General features: G+C 44.7%; 1 pseudogene; it reads left to right on the forward strand.

Annotated features, from left to right (window-relative positions):
• The first annotated feature begins 16,207 nt into the window (after positions 1 to 16,207).
• Positions 16,208 to 17,570, forward strand: LOC147982233 (uncharacterized; annotated as a pseudogene).
• Positions 17,571 to 19,111: the final 1,541 nt, after the last annotated feature.

Here is a 19,111-nt window from a genome sequence, read left to right on the forward strand (position 1 = left end):
AGTCCTTTATCCTGTTCATAACCAGGAGGAACCTTGCCCGGTAATGATGTACTGTTTCTTCAGGCTTTTGCCTGATTTGGGATAGATTGCTTATGTTCGGGCGGGTGGGTGGAATTAAATCCGGAACTTCACCCAATCTAAGGCTTAGAGGCCAAGGAGTTTCCGAACTCTGAGGTTTGGATTCTCGGATGTTCTCCAGTGAATCTAGCCCGTTGCCTGATTCTAAGTTCAGGTCTTGAGTTACATCCTCCCCTCCGCGGGTATCCGGCTTGGAGGGATCTGGAATCCGGACGTAGCTAGTCCTTAAGATAGATGAAGAGTCGCCGCACTGTGCCTCTACTACGGCAACGTGATGGGTGACTTGGGGAGAATTAATTTCTCTTAGATCGGGTTTAAGCCTAACCTGGTCATAATCCGTAGTGCCCCCGAAGGCGGCGATGCGATCCAAGAGCTCGTTTATGGAAGAGAGCTCCATTGGATCTAACTGCTCGACGAGTTCTGAGCTGACGTGAAGATTGCTTTTGATGACCTGAGAGGTCACCGTCGGCGCAACGGCCGAACAGGCGGTCATGAGAAAACCGCCTAGCCGGAGAGTTTGACCGACAGCCAAGGCTCCCTTAGTAACGGCGCCGTCTTTAAAGACGGGAAGAGGCATCCTTCCTGATTGCGATGACACAGGGGAACTCTCAATGAAAGCACCAATGTTGGTGTCAAAACCGGCGGATCTCGGGTAGGGGGTCCCGAACTGTGCGTCTAGGCCGGATGGTAACAGGAGACAAGGGACACAATGTTTTATCTAGGTTCGGGCCCTCTTGATGGAGGTAAAACCCTACGTCCTGCTTGATTAATATTGATGATATGGATAGTACAAGAGTAGATCTACCACGAGATCAAGGAGGCTAAACCCTAAAAGCTAGCCTAAGGTATGATTGTTGTATGATGAAGTTGTCCTACGGACTAAAACCCTCCGGTTTATATAGACACCGGAGAGGGTTGGGGTTACACAAAGTCGGTTACAATGGTAGGAGATCTTGAATATCCGCATCGCCAAGCTTGCCTTCCACGCCAAGGAAAGTCCCATCCGGACATGGGACGGAGTCTTCAATCTTGTATCTTCATAGTCCTGGAGTTCGGCTGAAGGTATAGTCCGGCTACCCGGACACCCCCTAATCCAGGACTCCCTCAACGACGGTGACAAAATCGCAATGGAAGACCCCTGCACAAGCAGGTCCAGCGGCGCGCTAGGCGAGCGGCTGCCGGGATGGGGCCATGGCGAGAACCTCGGACATGCGGCTCGTGATCCTATCGAGGTGGGGGGTGTGGACTCCCGTGGTGGTCTCGTCCTATACGCTGCATGGCCGTAAGATAGGGACACCGCGGCCTCCTCTTGCGATAGCAGCTGCTCCTGCAGCGCCGCCTCCCGCGAGGGTTTTTCTGGAAGCAACGCGGATGTGGACTCTCGGGAAGCAGGACGACAATGACAATATTGCGATGGACGGCAGGCGAGCGGCTGCCGGGATGGGGCCATGTCGAGAACCTCAGACAGGTGGTTGGTGATCCTGTCGAGCTCGGAGATGTGGGCTCCGGTGGCTCTTGGCAAGCCTGCCATGGCCACCACAACGGCCAACTCCAGCAGTGCAAGATCCATGACGGCTTGGGGAAGGAGGGAAGCTACGCGCATCGTGCTTTGTCTGTAGCGTATTCGATTTGTTTTTGGCCAGGTTTCAATTTTATGCACACATGACAATCCAAACGCAAGGAGAGATGTGTGTGCGGGTACAAATCTGCTAAGCCCATGGTGGAATCGGCGAAGGAATTGGCTTTTCTTTCCTTCCATCTAATTGTCCAAACTGTTTTTTTCAGTTCTATTTTAAAATCTCAGCCGTCAATCTTTATGTTAACACAAAATCAACGGATATAGGTGATGGATGGAGAACTATGAAAGGCTCCATCCTTTATATTTAGGTAAGGATACATTGAATCTATTGGAATTTTTTGGAAATACACGGTTCCTTTTTTTTAAATACATGATGAACATTTTCAAATATGTGTTGGACACTTCCTTGAATACATGATGAACATTTATTGAAATATGCGTGGAACACTTTTTCAAATATCTGTTTAACACCATATTGAATACATGATGATTTGTTTTTCAAATGCACGATGAACATTGTTTCCGTACGAGCATGACGCAATAACGCTTTAAGCCTGGTTTCTTTTTTCTTTAATCCTCAAGTGTTCGGCATCTTCTGCCTTGTCTCGTGTTCATTTCTTAACGTAGTAGACATAAACAATATAAGCATGTATATATGCCTACGTGGAAATCCCACAAACCGAGATTACGCTAAAAACACTTGCGATGATAGGCACCTCTAAAACACTACTTTGGTCATGAATTCATACCTGCGATTGCTGATGTACCAATTTCAGGCCTTCTTTCTTCTGGCTGGGCACTTATAACAGTCATATAAAGTTGGAACTCAGTTGTTCCCACAGTACCCTCATCATTGTATCTGCTTGCAGGTTGGCCAGATAAAAGCGGCGGCAACTTTCGCTGATGTATCCACAGTAGCTCCGCTTTCCTTGCCAACCTGCGACTGAAACCAATGCAATTTGCCTAGAAAGTTTTCCGGGAACGGCCTGCTGGCTTGGGCTTTGACGTTCGAGATGAACTCCTTGAGTCTCTTCATCATGTGAGCCCCTTTAGTCTACCTCCAGCCTCTCCTGGCAGAGCTGAGAAAATGGAGAAAGGATCAGGAACAGTAGGAGAGCCTTTATCGACTTGATTAAAGAAGCACGTGTACCTTGTGTCCAAGCAACACCATCGGCCTCGGCCTCATCATTCCCTGTTGCAGGTTGGTCTTGTGTCTTGATACCAGATCCACCTTGCAGCGGCTCCTGCTCCTCTCCTAACCTTGCAGCTGAAATTTAAAAGGATCTGTTGAGAAGGCAAATGAACCATAAGATCGAGAGGTATTTCTTAATGTCCTCCATAAAAGAGTCAGGCTTACTACGTTGTTTGAGACCAGCATCCTCGGCCTCGGCAGCAACCACCTTTGAACCAGCCAGGTCGGTGATGTTGGGCGGCGAGGGGCTTCTCTTCCTCTTACTTGGCCCAGGGATGGCACCGTTGAGATTAGAGGAGGAAACATTGCGCTTGCGCCCCCTCTCCTGCTCCTCCGTGTCATCTTGGGCTGGCAGGTTGCGGTCGAGGTAGATCTTGTCATCGACGAGCTCCTTGTTGGAAATTCGCCACAGGATCAATCACATCAAATTACGATAAAGATGCACACGAAAAATTGATAGCCAAGGGCGTGTGTCGCGCCCCTCTTTTCTCTTTTCTCCACGTTACAAAACTCACGCAACGCTGCATATATATATACATCGTCCTAACCATGGCGCGTAGCCGACTCCACCATAACCTAATAGAACACAGTACTCAAGGCATGCAAGCCATACACCGACGCACACTTTCCTAATTACCGGTTACGCTGATCACAATTAAGCTAAGCCTACTCACATAAAACTAGTACTGCCAAACTCAAACACAACTTAGTACTAGTAGCACGTAGGCATGTTTAGATTATCCAACACTACTGGACGGAGCGCCGCTCGTGTACCTGCCCGGACCAGCAGGGCCCCAGCCCCGTGCGAAAATGAGAAGTCTGGCGCAGGGGAACTCGCCGACAACGGACGATGCGTCCATGGCCACTTGTCGGAGGTTGGATAGGAAGGCCATTGGCCACATGTTGCCGACAGCAGGACCAGGGGGATTGTTGGCTACGACGGCGGCTGCGCCGTCGGTAGGCGGAGGATGTGGGCGGGCGCCGGCGCAGCTGAGGTTGCTGCAGAGTTGCTCGACGAACTCCTCCTCCTCCTTGGCGGCCAGGGCTTTTGGATCCATCGCACAGCCTGGGGCGCGAGCTGGAATGTACTCTGTAGTCTGTAATGTAAGGAAGGAAAGGAGGGAATTGCTGTGAGCCTGTGACTGGATTGGACGGAAAGGCCAGCGTTGGTAGGTAAACTAGGAAAGAAGTAAATACAGATGAAAATTCTTTACATAATGTGAATATTTTTTTTTCAATTATACGTTAAATATTTTGGAAATACATGGTTAAAGTTTTTTAATTACACGATGAACATTTTCAATATGTGTTTAACACTTTTCTAAATACACGATGAACGTTTATTCAAATATGTTTTGAACAGTTTTGCAAATATATGTTTAAAAAGTTTTTGAATACATGATGTTGGCGGCCAGGGCTTTTGGATCTGTCGTACAGCCTGGGGCGCAAGCTAGAATGTACTCTGTACTGTTGGGAAGGGAAAAAGAATGGCTGTGAGCCTGTGACTCGATTGGACGGAAAGCCTGGATATATATAGCAGCGTGGGTAGGTGGTAAGAGGGGCTAGGGTGTAGGGAGAATGGTAAACTGTAAGAAGTAAACTCGGCAGAATTGGAAGGAAGTAATGTTTCTGCGTATGATTTCATCTCCGCGCGGGAAGAGATAGGGATCCAACATCAGCGTCAACGTCAGCATCGTCATTTCAGTCATTTCATTCATGCCTCGCGGCCCAGATTGATCCCACCATGGATGGGCCAAAGCCCTTTTATTTTAAAATTCTGTACAGCGTAATTAAATGAAATGTTCAAAGAGTTTAGACCAACGTCGCTTCAGAAATTCTTCGATTCTTCCTTTTCTATATTAATTTTTTTGCTTTTGTTTCTCTATTTCTCTTTTGTTTTAAGGACATTACAAGGATGCATTTTGGAGATAGGTCAGTATCTGTGTTTTTGAAATGTTCAGAATTAAATATTTGTCCATGTATTTATAAATTGTTCACGCAATTTGAACATAAAAATGTATGTGTTAAAAAAATGTCGTTGTAATATTAATGTGTTGACACATTTTTTTAAATAATGTGTTTTTCATAAGAAATGTTTTGCTCATCAGTATTGGATGATGCTACTACTGTCACGAACATCCTCATGCGATGGCCGTTGTTCTAGGACTAAACTAAAAACCCTTAGGATGAAAAGTGTGCGTGGACAAGTTCCACATGACAACCGGCATTATGCATGTAGTTACAGAAAATGCATCTCCATATGGGCCACTGCTCGCCGTAATATTCCTTGCTCAGTCATCAAGGACCACAGCCCACTGACACAATGATCAGCGGAGGCTGTCGTCGCCTTGACTGAACCTCACAAGCATGTCATCATGATAGCTAGATTGGCTGAGGTGCCCAGCCTTTGCTCGGCCACCTCGACTAACCTCGCTACCAAGGCCTGAACTACCTGTGAAGATTAGGTGATGCCCACAAAAACTCAAGAAGTGCACTGAAAGCATAAGAACAATGGGAAGCTAGAGGCAGGAACTCCATGTTTTCTATTTAACTTTGTGCTTAAAACCTTCAAATAGCCACTACTTCTAGCAAGCACTGCCGAATATTTAGACTTTACTTTCTCACAGATCCCACTGGAAGAGTCAACCATATAAATTACTCATCGTCTTAGCTTTAGCACACTAGAATATATTTACACGAGAACATACTCATTGTCATAACCAGAATAAATCTAGACTTCCGAATCCCATAAGTTTTAAATGAGGCTACCTCAAAGAATGATAAGGCCAAGGAACCAAATTAGGAAGCCAGCCAATAAAGAGGATAGTTATGCAATTGTTTGTAAGTTAGAGTATCAATCTTCGCACACAAACTTCTTGAATATGTCGATAAAACTGCACAAAAAATTATTGCACCAGATAGCACACAGATAGTTACCTAAAATCGAACATCTCTCCTTGATGGCTATCACTATTATCAAGTGCTGGTTTATACAGATTCCAAATGCCAAATCATTTGCAGTTTTGCACTCAGCATAACTACTACTAGGGCTATAGCTATCTTCGCCCTTGCTTCAAGAATTATTTTAGCCAGCAAGAAAATAAATTCAAGATTTGATTTTGATAAAAGAATTCATAATTCGTGTATGCAACTTTATAGAGCACCCACTATCTAGTGCGACTTCAGATATAAATATATAGGCCTCCTTTTATTTTATTTTTACCAAAACAAAATTTACCATGGTGAACAAGTAACTAAACCCTTGGTTACCGACTGTAGCATAGCTCTATTGGCCGAAGAAAATCGTCACTCAGCAACGCTTTGTTTAGTGTAAGCCAGCTAATATAATTGAATCCTTTTTACATGCTTCGTGATTGTAGCTAAAGCCTATGTTTTAATACAGCCATGATTTTTTCCTCACACAGCGTAGATAGGTAGAGTACACAAGTAGTAGCATTACATGTCATCTACCCATATTCTGGTACTAATTAAGGGCGAGAATTACCAGTGCCTAGCTAACTAACTAGCGTTCATATTTCTTGAAATGCTTGGACACATAAAGAAACATGAACATATATTCTAGTTATGATGCCACAACGAGAAGCCTAGAGGACAGAAACATATCTCATCTTGCCATGTTTTGTAACACCCAAGTTGTATATATAATAGACTGTAAAACTAAAGAAAAACACAAAATAATGAACACATATTTAATTCTCATGTTAATAATATGAAAATTCACTACGAGAACATATAGTTTATAATCTACTAGAAATAAGCGATGGCTCCAGTAATGAAACGCAGCCGGAATTCATGTATAGACCAACAAGGCCCCTAACAAACTAGGAGGAAACTAGAGTTATGGAGGTGGGCTCGCAATGCTAGAAGGGCCTGGTTGCATCTCGTCCAGATTGTCTGGTTCCCACCTCAGGCTAGCAATGGCCAGCTGATGTTCCATGGCACGCGAGGGTTGCGAAACCATCGGTATGGCATCAGGCACCGTCACCTGCAGAGAAGCATTGTCTTCTTGCACGTCCTCACTTGCCTTGTCTTCATTTCCGGCTGCAGGCTGTGAAGACATGCCTCCATCTCCGTGCATAGGAAACAAACCACCTGTAAAAGGAATATTAGCATCCAACTCTTCTATGTAAACACTTGTCATAGGCACATCTCAAACACCACTTTGCTACCTGCGATTGTTGATGTACCAATTTCGGGCGTTCTTTCTTCTGGCTGGGCACTTGCGATATTCAATTGAGAAGGCCACTCCCTTTCTCCCACAGTACCCTCATCATTGCATAGGCTTGGAGGTTGGTTACATTAAGTGCTGCCAACATTAGCAGACCTCTCCATAGCGGATCCATGGTCCTTGGCAACCTTGGACAGAAACAAATTCAACTAACCTAGGTTGCATTCCGCCAATGGCCTGGATCGGTTTTTCACCTTCGAAACCAGCTCCTCCGCTCTCTTCCTGATGTCATCCTAGCTGAGCCCTAGTAGCTGAAAATGAAATATACGAGAACTTTTCTGCATGCATAGGAAACAAATCACCTGGAATAGGAATATTATAGTTTCAATTATTCTATCTAAACATGCCAGGTCGAAAGAGAAGCCTCCAGAAATTAGAAAGTACTTATGATTTGTTTTGGTGCAGTCAAACAAAATGTAGGATCTTTCTTTGTAGTGCGCGTACATTCAAGAAAGTCTCTACCGGATAGATTATCAATGTTGTCCTTAGGCTTATATCAGATTTATCAATTGACAAACGTTAATATTGCAAGTCATTTAGTAAGCAAACATAAAGCATTTCAATAATGTAGTACAAATACTTACCATATGTCTGAAGTGGGAATCCCATTTTCTAGGTGCAGTGTTTTGTCTTAGTTTCACAGTAGATAGTTTTTCTTGTTTCTTGCACGAAGTGACTATGATATGAAGCTCAAATTTAGTACAATGTGTCCAGAACTATAGATTGACAAGTGAAGAGCATAGAGTGTGTATTACAAACATTGGAGTGATAGGGGTGGTGTAGCTACGCTAAGTGCCTATGTATTAAGCCTTGGGTGTGTGCATGTGTTGGGGTGGTATGTGTTTGTATCGGCTTGTTGATGGTTGTTTCTTTACATTCAAACTTCCCGACTATGTCGATTAAACCGTGCTGAAGAATATTGCACCAAGATAGCACATAGATAGTTACCTAAAATCGAACATCTCTCCTTTATGGCTATCACTGTTCTCAAGTACCAGTTTATACGGAGTACAAATGTGAAATAATTAGCAGTTTTACACTGAGTATAACTACTAACTACTACAAGAGGTATAGATTTTTTTTCAGATGACAAGAGCTATAGCTAACTTCCAGTGGACATCCGTATAAGAATTATTCTGGCCAGCAAGCAAATAAATTCAAGATTTGATTTTGATAATAGAATTCATAATTTGTTTATGCAACTTGGTAGAGTACCCACTAGCTAGGGTGGCATCAGATATAAATATCCACACATTTTTTTAGGTCATTTTTACCAAAACAAAATTTATCATGGTGAACAAGAAATTTTAGTACATCAACCAATACATCAAGTATTGCTTCAAATGGCAACAGCCTTAGTCACTCACGATAGCAGAGCTCTATTGGCCGAAGAAGACATCACTCAACAACGATTTCTTCTAGTGTAAGCCAGCTAATTGACTCCTTTTACTTGGTTCCTGATAGCAGCTAACGCCTATGCTTTAATACGGCCTTGATTTTTTCCTCAACCAACGCAGATAGCCAGAGTAGGCAAGAAGTAGCATTACGTGTCAACTACCCATATCCTAATAGTAATAGCAAGAATTACCAGTGCCTAGCCAACAAACAAGCGTTCATATTTCTTAGAATGCATGGAAACTTAAAAAATCATGAACATATCTTTTAGTTACGATGCCACTACAGACAGCCACATACTAGAGGAGAGAAACATATCTCAGCTTGCCATGTTTCGTAACTGCCACAGTTGTATATATAATAGATTGTAAAACTAACACATAAGACAAAATATTGAACACATTATTAATTCTCATGTTAATAATATGCAGATTCACACAATTTAAATATATGGTATGATCATATCATGCATAAAGTCAGGCAGCGGCACACAAACAATGTCAACCATTCAATTCGAAAACATATAGTTTATAATCTACTAGAAACAAGCGACAGCTCCAGTGAAACCGCAGTCAGAATTAATGTATAGACCAACAAGGTCACTAACAAATTAGGAGGAGCTAAAAGGGCCAGGTTGCATCTCATCCAGATCGTTTTCTCACCCGTCCAGATTGCCGGGTTCCCTCCTCGGGCTAGCGATGGTCAGCTGACGTTCCCAGGCAGGCGAGGGTAGGACATCCGGCACCATCGGTGTGACATCCGGCATAATCACCTGCAGAGAAGAATTTGATCCCAGAACAGCATGCACGTCCACATTTGCCTTGTCTTCATTTCCGGCGACAGGCTGTGAAGACATGCCTCCATCTCCATGCATTGGAAAAAAAACCCATCTGTAAAAGGATATTAGATTTAAACTCTGGTATATCTACACTTGTAAGAGGCACATCTAGAACACCACTTTCCTACCTGCGATTGATGATGCACCAATTTCGGGCCTTCTTTCTTCTGGCTGGGCACTTGCGACACTCATTTGAGAAGGCAAGTCCCTTTCTCCCATAGTACCCTTGTCACTGCATCGCCTTTGCAGGTTGGTGAGATAAAGCGCTGCAAACATTAGCTGACGTCTCGACATCATGTCCACGGTCATTAGCAACCTGCCTCCGAAACCAATTCAACTTGCCTAGATAGTGCTCCGGCAAAGGCCGGGCTCGGTTTTTCACCATCGAGACCGGCTCCTCGACTCTGTTCTTGATGTTAGCTTGGCTGAGCCGAGGTCTAACGCCTTATTGGGGCTGCTCGTCCTGTGACATTGTAACTGAAAATGAAATAGGATCGGGAACATATAGGAGAACTTTTATCCATGCATAGGAAACAAATCACATGTAACAGGAATATTACAGCTTCCACTTCTTCAATCTAAACACTTGTTGGAATTCGTCTCAGGAACGGTCACATCAAACTAGAAGAACACGCGCGCACAAAATACTTGTAGTCCTTGTTTTCACTCTTTACTTCTTTTCCTTTTGTCTCACCATCACGTAATACGTTACAAACTCACGCTGTCACTTGCTATGAATATATAGGCAGAGCTGCCACCGACCTTACACAAAGTCTAAACTTACTTGTACTTGACCTCCTAGTACTGCTATGACAGAAAAAATATAAGCATGTATATATATGCCTACGTGTACCAATAAGACCCGGACGAACACCACGCCATAGAAGTAGAAATAACACTTTGCAAATCCCACAAATCAAGATTATGCTAACAACACTTTGGACATTCATACCCGTGATTGTGGATGTACAAATTTCAGGCCTTCTTACTTCTGGCTGTGCACTTATGACATTGAACCCACAGTACCCTCTTCATTTTATCTGCTTGCGTTCGCTGATGTGTCCACAACAGATCCCTGGTCCTTGCCAACACGCGATCGAAACCAATTCAACCTGCCCAAAAATTGTTACGGGATAGGCCTAGTGGATTGGTTTTTCACCTTCGAGGTCAGCACCTGAATGTCAGCCTGGCTGAGCCGAGGTCTACCTCCAGCCTCTCGTGGCATTGTAGCTAAGAAAATGACATAGGATCAGGAGTTCAACAGTATGTAGGAGAGCCTTTCTCCATCTTTTTTCTACACTTGGTTAAGGAAGCACGCGCAGCCTCGGCCTCGGCCTCGTCATCTTCTTCTTGTGTCTTGAAAGCAGATGCGGCTCCACCGTTTGCTTGTTCTCCTTGATGACCTTGGAGCGACTCCTGCTCCCCTTCTAACCATGCAGCTGAAAATGTAATAGGATCAGTTGAGAACGGAAATGAACCATACGATTGAGAGGTACTTGTTAATCTCCTTGATAAAAGAATTAGGCTTACTACCTTGTTTGAGAGCAGCATCCTCGGCCTCGGTAGCAGCCAACTTCGAAACAGCCAGATCCTCATCGAGATCGGTGATGTTGGGCAGCGACTGGCTTCTATTCCTCTTACTTGGACGGGCGATGGCACTGTCCAGGATGCAAGGTTTTGGTTACCGAATGGGGCATTTTTACCGAGGGGGCGGTAAACGTGGTGACCACGGTTACCATGAAATTTTGAGCAAATTTTGAATGAATTTCAAACAAAATTTATAATTTAATTGTGATTTCAAATTCTTTCAAAATAGATATAGATAGCACTTGAGCTTATATTTATCATAAAAGAGCTACTAGCTAAGTGGAACATTGTCTACACGAGTGCTGTGAGGTGCTCCCATACTTCACTATACATTGAGCGTTTGAATTCAGTAAATTCAAAAAATTCGAATTTTTTGCTCGAAATGACCATTTACCGAGGCGTACTAAAATATGTGGTAACCATGGTAAATCTTGATATTTCGAGTGGTAAGCAAAACCCAGCCAGGACGTTGATTGGCTCCTGGTCGAGATTGGAGGAGGAGACGTTGCGCTTGCACCTCCTCTCCTGCGCCACCACCATGCCGTCTCTCTCCTCCTGGTCATCTTCCGCTGGCAGGTTGAGGTCGGGGAAGATCTTGTGTCATCAACGAGATCCTGGACGGAGAGATGCTCCAGCGAGCTCGCCTGCGCCACCACCATGCCCTCTCTCCTCCGGGTCATCTTCGGCTGGCAGGTTGAGGTCGGGGATGATCTTGTCGTCAATGGAGTGACGCTCGTACCTGCCCGAGCCAGAGGGGCCCCATCCCCGGGCGAACGCGCGGGAGAAGCTGAGAAGTCTGGCGCTGGTGAACTCGCTGAAGGCGGACGATGCATCCACGGCGGCTTGGCGGAGGGTGGCGAGGAACCCCTTGGTAGACAGGTTGACAACAGCTGGAGCAAGGGGAGGTTCGGGGTGGCTGTTGGCGATAACGGCTGCTTCTCGGTCGGGCGCGGGCGCATGCGTGGTCGCTGAAGAGTTGCTCAACGAGCTCCTCTGCCTCCTCGGCGGCCATGGCTTTGGGCTCCATCGCACAGCCTGGGGAAGCGGCCTAGAATGAACTGAATGGAAGGAAATGTAGGAATGGTTGTGATGCAACTAGAATGGACTGACATATATAGTGGCGAGGAACTGAATTGGAACGAATTAAATGCAGATAGAAATAGAAAGAATTAATTTTTCTGTGTACGTTTTCATCTCCGCGCGCGTATGGATAGGGATCCAACGTCAGCATCGTGAATCCGTCAGACCGTTTAGCAATTTCAATCAGGAAAATTGGCCCAGCTTAGATACCTGCTGACGTTGGCCCATCAGTTGACAGTAAGCGTATTTGAATGAAACAATATTTTTGCACAGATCCAAAACACTATGAATTTATCCCTGCTTACTGCCATACCCTATTGCTGCTAATTTGTGGATTATACATTTTCTCTTGTTCAGTCATTCTTAAACAGCATCATTGTGTTGTGCATAATCCTTTACAAAAACAAGATGATTAGGCCTTGACACTTATAGACTATACTTACATGGCGTGCTAGCTCGTCCGTATATCACAGCGTTTGAAACAACGAAACACTGCAATACATTGCAAGCATGTACAATTGTACTCTAATACTCTTGAATCGTAGTAACAAACTCATTAGTTCACAAAGAACATATATAATATTTCCATCAAACATATGTACTACCTCCATGAGCGTCTATACCTTGCCTACTACTACGACTTGTAAATCGTGCTCACCTATAGTCGCATCTCACATGGCTCAGATATTGCCTACCTTCATGAACATCTATACCTTGCCTATTACTTGTTTTTTCAATTTTTTTTGTTTTTCTCTATTTCTCTTTCATTTTAAAGGAAATTACAAAGATGCATTTCGGAGATAGGTTAGTATCTATGTTTTTAAATGTTCAAATATTTTCAAAAGGGATGCACACTTTTTTAAGTATGTTCATCTACTTCAAAATGGTGCTCGGGTGTTTAAGAAAAAATCATGTAACTAGAAAATAATTTGTGCATTTCAAAAGAAGGTCCATGTAAATAAAAAAGGACAATCTTGAAAACAATTCACATGTAAAAATAATTCCATAATTTTTGCAAAATGTTAATGTACACAATTTTACTGGTGTATTTCCGAAAATATATCCATGCAATTTATAAAATTCATGCATTTTGAAGAAATGTTCATAATTGTAAATATGTTCATGTAATTAGAATCTGTTGACGCAATTTCAAAATAAAAATGTTCATGCATTCATAAAAATGTCGTTATTATTAATGTGTTTGTTCGATGCAATTTTGTACCAAATAAATTTGAAGAGAAACAAACATATGCATTATTGAAAAATAAGAGGGAAGAGCCAAGTATGTTTACCCATACATGACGCACAAGTCCATGGTGCATAAGTAGTTGTTCGTGTACAATACCACTAGCTAGTGCAGATTAAAACAACTTTGCAGATTTTGCAATTGTGGTCTTACCTACTAGTACATGCACGATTCAGTTATCACATGCATGTAATCATCTATCACATACGCGTAAGCTTATGATCACCAATGGATTCATACGTATGTAATGTCATCAGGCCCCTTGTTACAGGCTTGGCAACTCTGATTGATTTTCAAGTGCTTATTAGCAAGGATAGATCGACAGGGAATAGCACTCTAGAGCGCGCGCCACATAAATATTTTTATCTTTACTGGGCAGACTAAGTTCCATACCGAGTCCCATGTATAAGATTTGTCTGAAGCTCCAGTTGTTGATTCCAACTTGTGCCCAAGTTGAAATTCCCATTCTGTATGGTATGCAGATCGCACTGTGAAAATCCCTGACACGTTGGTCTTACGCCTTGTGACAAACTTCAAACTACTCGACCGATAGTGCTACTTCTAGGGTCACACTAAATGGTCAGCCTAGGCCACGTGGGATGCGACCGTTCCCTACGTGAGCTGAGTGCATATTATGAGATACTCCACTTGCATATATAAGCCGATTTTGGGCTGTTAATACACACTCAGCCTTCATGGGCTGCCACCGTAGTGCCGCTGGGAGGACGATCGCGTAGTGGCTGCTGCTTATGCGGAGCCCTTGGCATCAGACGAGTGTTTTTCTCATTATATGCCGAGATTTGTGTAGAAACCAGTTGTTTTTGGATGGTATTTACTTGTATGAAGGTAAGCCGGGCCACAACCGGTTGTCGTTTGGTATCTCCAGAGCACTCGGCTCACGATGTACTACGCTGAGTGAACAAGAATTTACACTCGACTTGCATCCAAACACTAGGCAACATGTATTTCTCCCATAGTAGCTACCACCAGTATCACACTAAGTGCCTAGCCCAGCCTCTCTCGAAACAAAAAGGCAAGGCCAAGGCCCATGTGCTGAGTGAACGATACTCTTGCGCATGTGATGACCACTTCTCCGCCAGATATATCATTTCGGAGGGATTTGGTTGGACCCCGTCTTGTGTCATGACAACATTTTCTATCCCGTTTGGATTTGATTAACTTGACACATGGGCGGGATGTCTTTCGCTAGAATCTTACTACATCTAGGTCCTTCACTGTTGACTCCATGTATCATGCACTATCGCAAACATAGATTCCAGTGGCCAATAATAAACAAATCTGGAAATCGAAGATGCCACTAAAAGTTAAGATTTCCATGTGGTATCTTCGGAGAAGAGTTGTGCTAACTAAAGACAACCTCGCTCGACGCAACTGGAAAGGAAGCAAGAAATGTAGTTTTTGTACTCATGACGAGACAATCAAACATCTCTTATTTCAATGCAAGTTTGCGCGTTCTACATGGTCCGTTATCCAAATAGCGTCAAATTTGTATCCACCAACAAGTGTCACCAATATATATGGTCACTGCCTTGATGGAATACGAAATACCTTTAGTACGCTAATACGGGTGGGAGCGTCTGCTTTACTATGGTCGCTTTGGCTATGTAGAAATGACTGTGTTTTTAATGGCAAAACTTCTTCTCCTATGCAGGTTATTTACCGTTGTACGCACTGGCTTCGTATGTGGTCTACTCTGCACCGAACGGAGTATCAATCGCTGTTCAAAACGGTGTGTATGCAGTTGGAGCGGGTGGCCAGGGAGGTTTTTACCCAACATGGGTGGCAGCATAATCTTCGAATCGGTCCACCTTCTCCGTCGACATAGGCATAGTTTCGGCCCCATATGGCTTTACTGTTGCCACATTGTCGTTTTTATATTTTTTTTGTCAGACTGTTTGTTTGATGGTTGTGTGCATCTTTGCTATGCAGAGGCCGGGTGTCGCTCTTTATGTTTTGTATCCGCTCGATGCTACATTTTGAGTTAATAAAAGCGCCCTTTATCGAAAAAATGTGCTATGCGACTGTAGCGCAGGTGAGCGCGGCTTACAACCCACAATAGTCGAGTGATAAAAGCTTCCGAAGGTAGCACATTTGATGAGATAGTGCACTTTTCTTCGAAGATGGCGCGGTACAATTGTATTTCCTCTGTCTTAAATTACTTATTTTAGATTTTCCTAGATATGGATATATTTAAAACTAACATGTGTCTACATACATTTGTATCTAGAATAATCTAAGACAATTAATTCTGGGCGGAGGGATGCTTGAGACGTATTGCTGTGTTTTGTTGCTCCAAACGGTGCACTGGCCGGGGCCCGCCCAGGGGGAGAAGTTGGTCTCATTTGTTCCGAAAGGATCCGGTTGTATCCCGGCCTCATCCCTGGGTGGAAAGTCTGACCCGGGCCAAGTGCCTTGGGCATTTGGGCGCTCGAAGCCATGCACTTTCCTTGGCGCGATCTCCATGAGTTCCCCGGGAGAGCATATACGCCTAGCGACATGGGGAGAGAATCCCCTGTCTCATTCGCTCATGGCTGTCTATGACCCTCCACCCACGAGGTCGCTGCCGGCTGCCGCCTGTCTCACCCATCGCCTCATGCATATATATGTTGCTTGCCTTCCTATCCTATCCTCCTCGATCTCTGGTTGTGTCTCGTACTCACGTCCCCCCATCCGCCTCTGTACTAACCGGTGTATTCCACTAGTTATATACTACTCCCTCCATTGTCAAATATAAGTCTTTTTAAAGATTCCAACAAGTGACTACATACGGAGCAAAATGAGTGAATATAAACTCTAAGATATGTCTACATACATCCATATGTTGTAGTTCATTTGAAATGTCTAAAAATAATTATATTTAGGAACGGAGGGAGTACTAGTTATACTTGGTTAGACATGCGGCCATAGCTGAAGTTCGGCTCCTCTCCACTCCAACGAGAACAATGGCTGATGATCGCGCCTCAAGGGATGTGAATTCCCACCCTGTCTCTGTTTTCCCTGGAAATACTCAACCTCGCATCCAAACAAGGCCGCCCCGCTCCCACCCCTCTCACAAACTCACAAGGACGAGGAGAAGAAAATCGTAGTACACCTAAAATTTTACATCTTTCCAATTCACCATTGCTTTTACTTCTTTCCAGTTTTGGTCGGATCCAATCCAAATCCATTCCCGCGCTCGCACTCACCGCACTGGCAATGGATGGGAGCCCTAGGCGCCGCCGAGGGTCCTCCTCCCACCAACCCCAGGCCGCCCCTCCACCCTAGAATCAGCGCTATATATTGCCGATGCTTTCAGCCCTAGAATCACATCCATCCACCACTCCCCCCGCGCCGTCATTCTCAAAGGAGAAAAACATAAGCCATGGCGGAGGAGAGCGAGCTCTTGCGGTGGTAGCCACTGCCACGGAGATGGAATCGCAGCAGGTCCTCAGCTTTAGCATGTCCACGGCGCTGCTGAGCTGCCATACCTGCCGCCTCCCCCTCAAATCCCCCATCTTCAAGGTATGAATCGCCATGGATCGAAAGTTTCTTTCATCAATTAATCGTCTTTGCATATCATATCTGGATCCTGCTATCTCAACTGAATCTTGACGCCAGTGTGACGCCGACCATCTGCTGTGCTTGTCCTGCCGCGAACTCCATGGAGAACCCTGCGGCCTCACAGTTGTCCACTTAGCCTTTCTTGACACCTTCGTGTCCTCCGTCATGGTGCGGTGTGACTTCGAGAAGTACGGCTGCGACGCCGGCGGCATCGTGTACCACGAGTCAGCCGAACACAGGCGCGCGTCCCGCACGCGCCTTGCGGATGCCCAGCCAGGGCTTCGGACGGCGGGGGTTGCGGCTTAATCGGCTCCAAGCATCCCCTACCATCATTGGTTCCGATGGCCACTCGCGCCCCACCATCTGCATCCCCTACGGCCAGCCTCGGATGCTTTCTGTAGAGCGTTAGAGAGGATGGTGGCGACCCGGCGCCGCAGTTCGTGTGCGAGCTCTCTGTAGAGCGTTTTCTGCCCGCGGCACCATTCATATCGTCAAGATGAAGTCGCCCCTAATGAGCAGCAGCTCCCTGTCTGGCGGCACCCCTGCGCCCGGCGACGGCAAGTACGAGTGGTTGCGGGTGCTCAAAAAGAGTATTTGTCGGGTGATACTCTTCCCCTCTGCATCTACATCGAGGCCGCCTCCACCCCTCCACCTCTTCTGGCCATGGCTGCGGCTCCTCCTTGTCCGGCCGCGGACACGAGCAAGCCAGCAACAACATATCAGAGCAATGGCAGGAAACGGAAAGCTTCAAGCAACCTGCAGTGAGGAGGAATAAACTAGCTCGTATGCAATGGCAATTCCAATTACTATACCTACTAGTATTTTGCTATTTCATAAAGAATTAAATCTTCCGTTATTTACAATTGATGATTTTATATATTGTAATTTCTCTACAGTGTTGTTGCCATGTTGAATCAAGCATACTCCTGCCTTTATTTTTTCTTTTTTTGCGAGAACTCCTGCCTTTATTTTGTGGTCAACGATCTTGCATATATAACAGTGCTAGCTAGTTGATCTCGCCTTGTTGCCGAAGAATAAATCTGCCGTGAGGCAGACTGGGGTCTGGTGAGGCAGATTTTCTCCTCCGTGTGGATGGCAAGGAGATTTTGGCAATCCCCTTAAAGGATGACTTTGATGACATCTCGGCCTGGCACACAGATCCCAACAAGACTCCCTTTACAGCCAAATCAGCATAAAATGTGTATAGTACACTCCATGGATGAACCTAGGGGAGTTTCGTCTAATATGTACTGTATGAAAGATCATTGTGCCACACAGCAGGGCAGACAAATAGTAGCACCTACTCCACGCTGCAATGTGCTAGGGGATGATGAAGGGAAAGTAATTAGGGGATAATGCTGGATGGATAGGGCTTTGTATTAGGGGATAACACAAGTGAGTCACTAGTGTCTTGGTGAGCCAGCAGGACAAATCACCTAACGCACGGGAGAAACTCCAAACTGAACCTATACTGCAGGCATTAATAATGCTCAAGAAGCAGCACAGGATTGGGGTGCTCAATATGATAGTCCTAGAAAGGGATGCGTAAACCCTTGTGATGAATATGACATGGCACTCAAGAGAGTTCTTTTTAGTTATGTTGAATTTTTTTCGGATTTCTTGGTGTGTATTGCTCAAGAGAGTATACAGGTTTCCTCATAGCCAAAGAAATAAATTTAGTTATGGAGATATTTATAATATAATATAATATATATGAATAAGAAGCATACTATAATCTTTTATTGGACGTTTCAGCTCCACCATTCAAGCAACTAGCACGGCTGCCTGTGCGAGCGTAATCAGTTTCAAGTTTCAACTAGTTCCTTAAGATATCATGCATTATAAAATGGGTCTTATAGGTATATACGTAAACTAATATTACTGTCCAGCTGCGCCCCTGACCTGGGCAAGTTTAAGTGTGGTTCCGCTACCGAACGAGTATTTGTCCGGTGGCACTGTCCCCCACTGCATGTACATCTAGAAGCTTGCACCTCCCCCTCTTACACCTGCCACCACCACCCCTTAATGCCATTGTTGCCCCTCTTCCTTGTCCGGCCACCAAGAAGCCGGCAACCAAAATATTATAGCAACATGAAATGGAAATGTACAAATACGAACAAAAGGGATTTTATACACGGTGGACACAAAGGGGATTTTGCCGATACAGTTAAAGGCTGATATGTTGATAGCAAACTTATCCCAAGGGTCTCTTTACAGTCAAATCAGTATGTAAGGTGTACAATTGATGGATGATCCTGGACCGAATTCGCCTGGTACGTATGACGGAGCATTGTGTGCTACTCAGT

Source organism: Triticum urartu, chromosome 3A (assembly GCF_056163025.1).
Source record: "Triticum urartu cultivar PI428250 chromosome 3A, HENAU_Tu73, whole genome shotgun sequence".
NCBI lineage: Eukaryota > Viridiplantae > Streptophyta > Magnoliopsida > Poales > Poaceae > Triticum > Triticum urartu.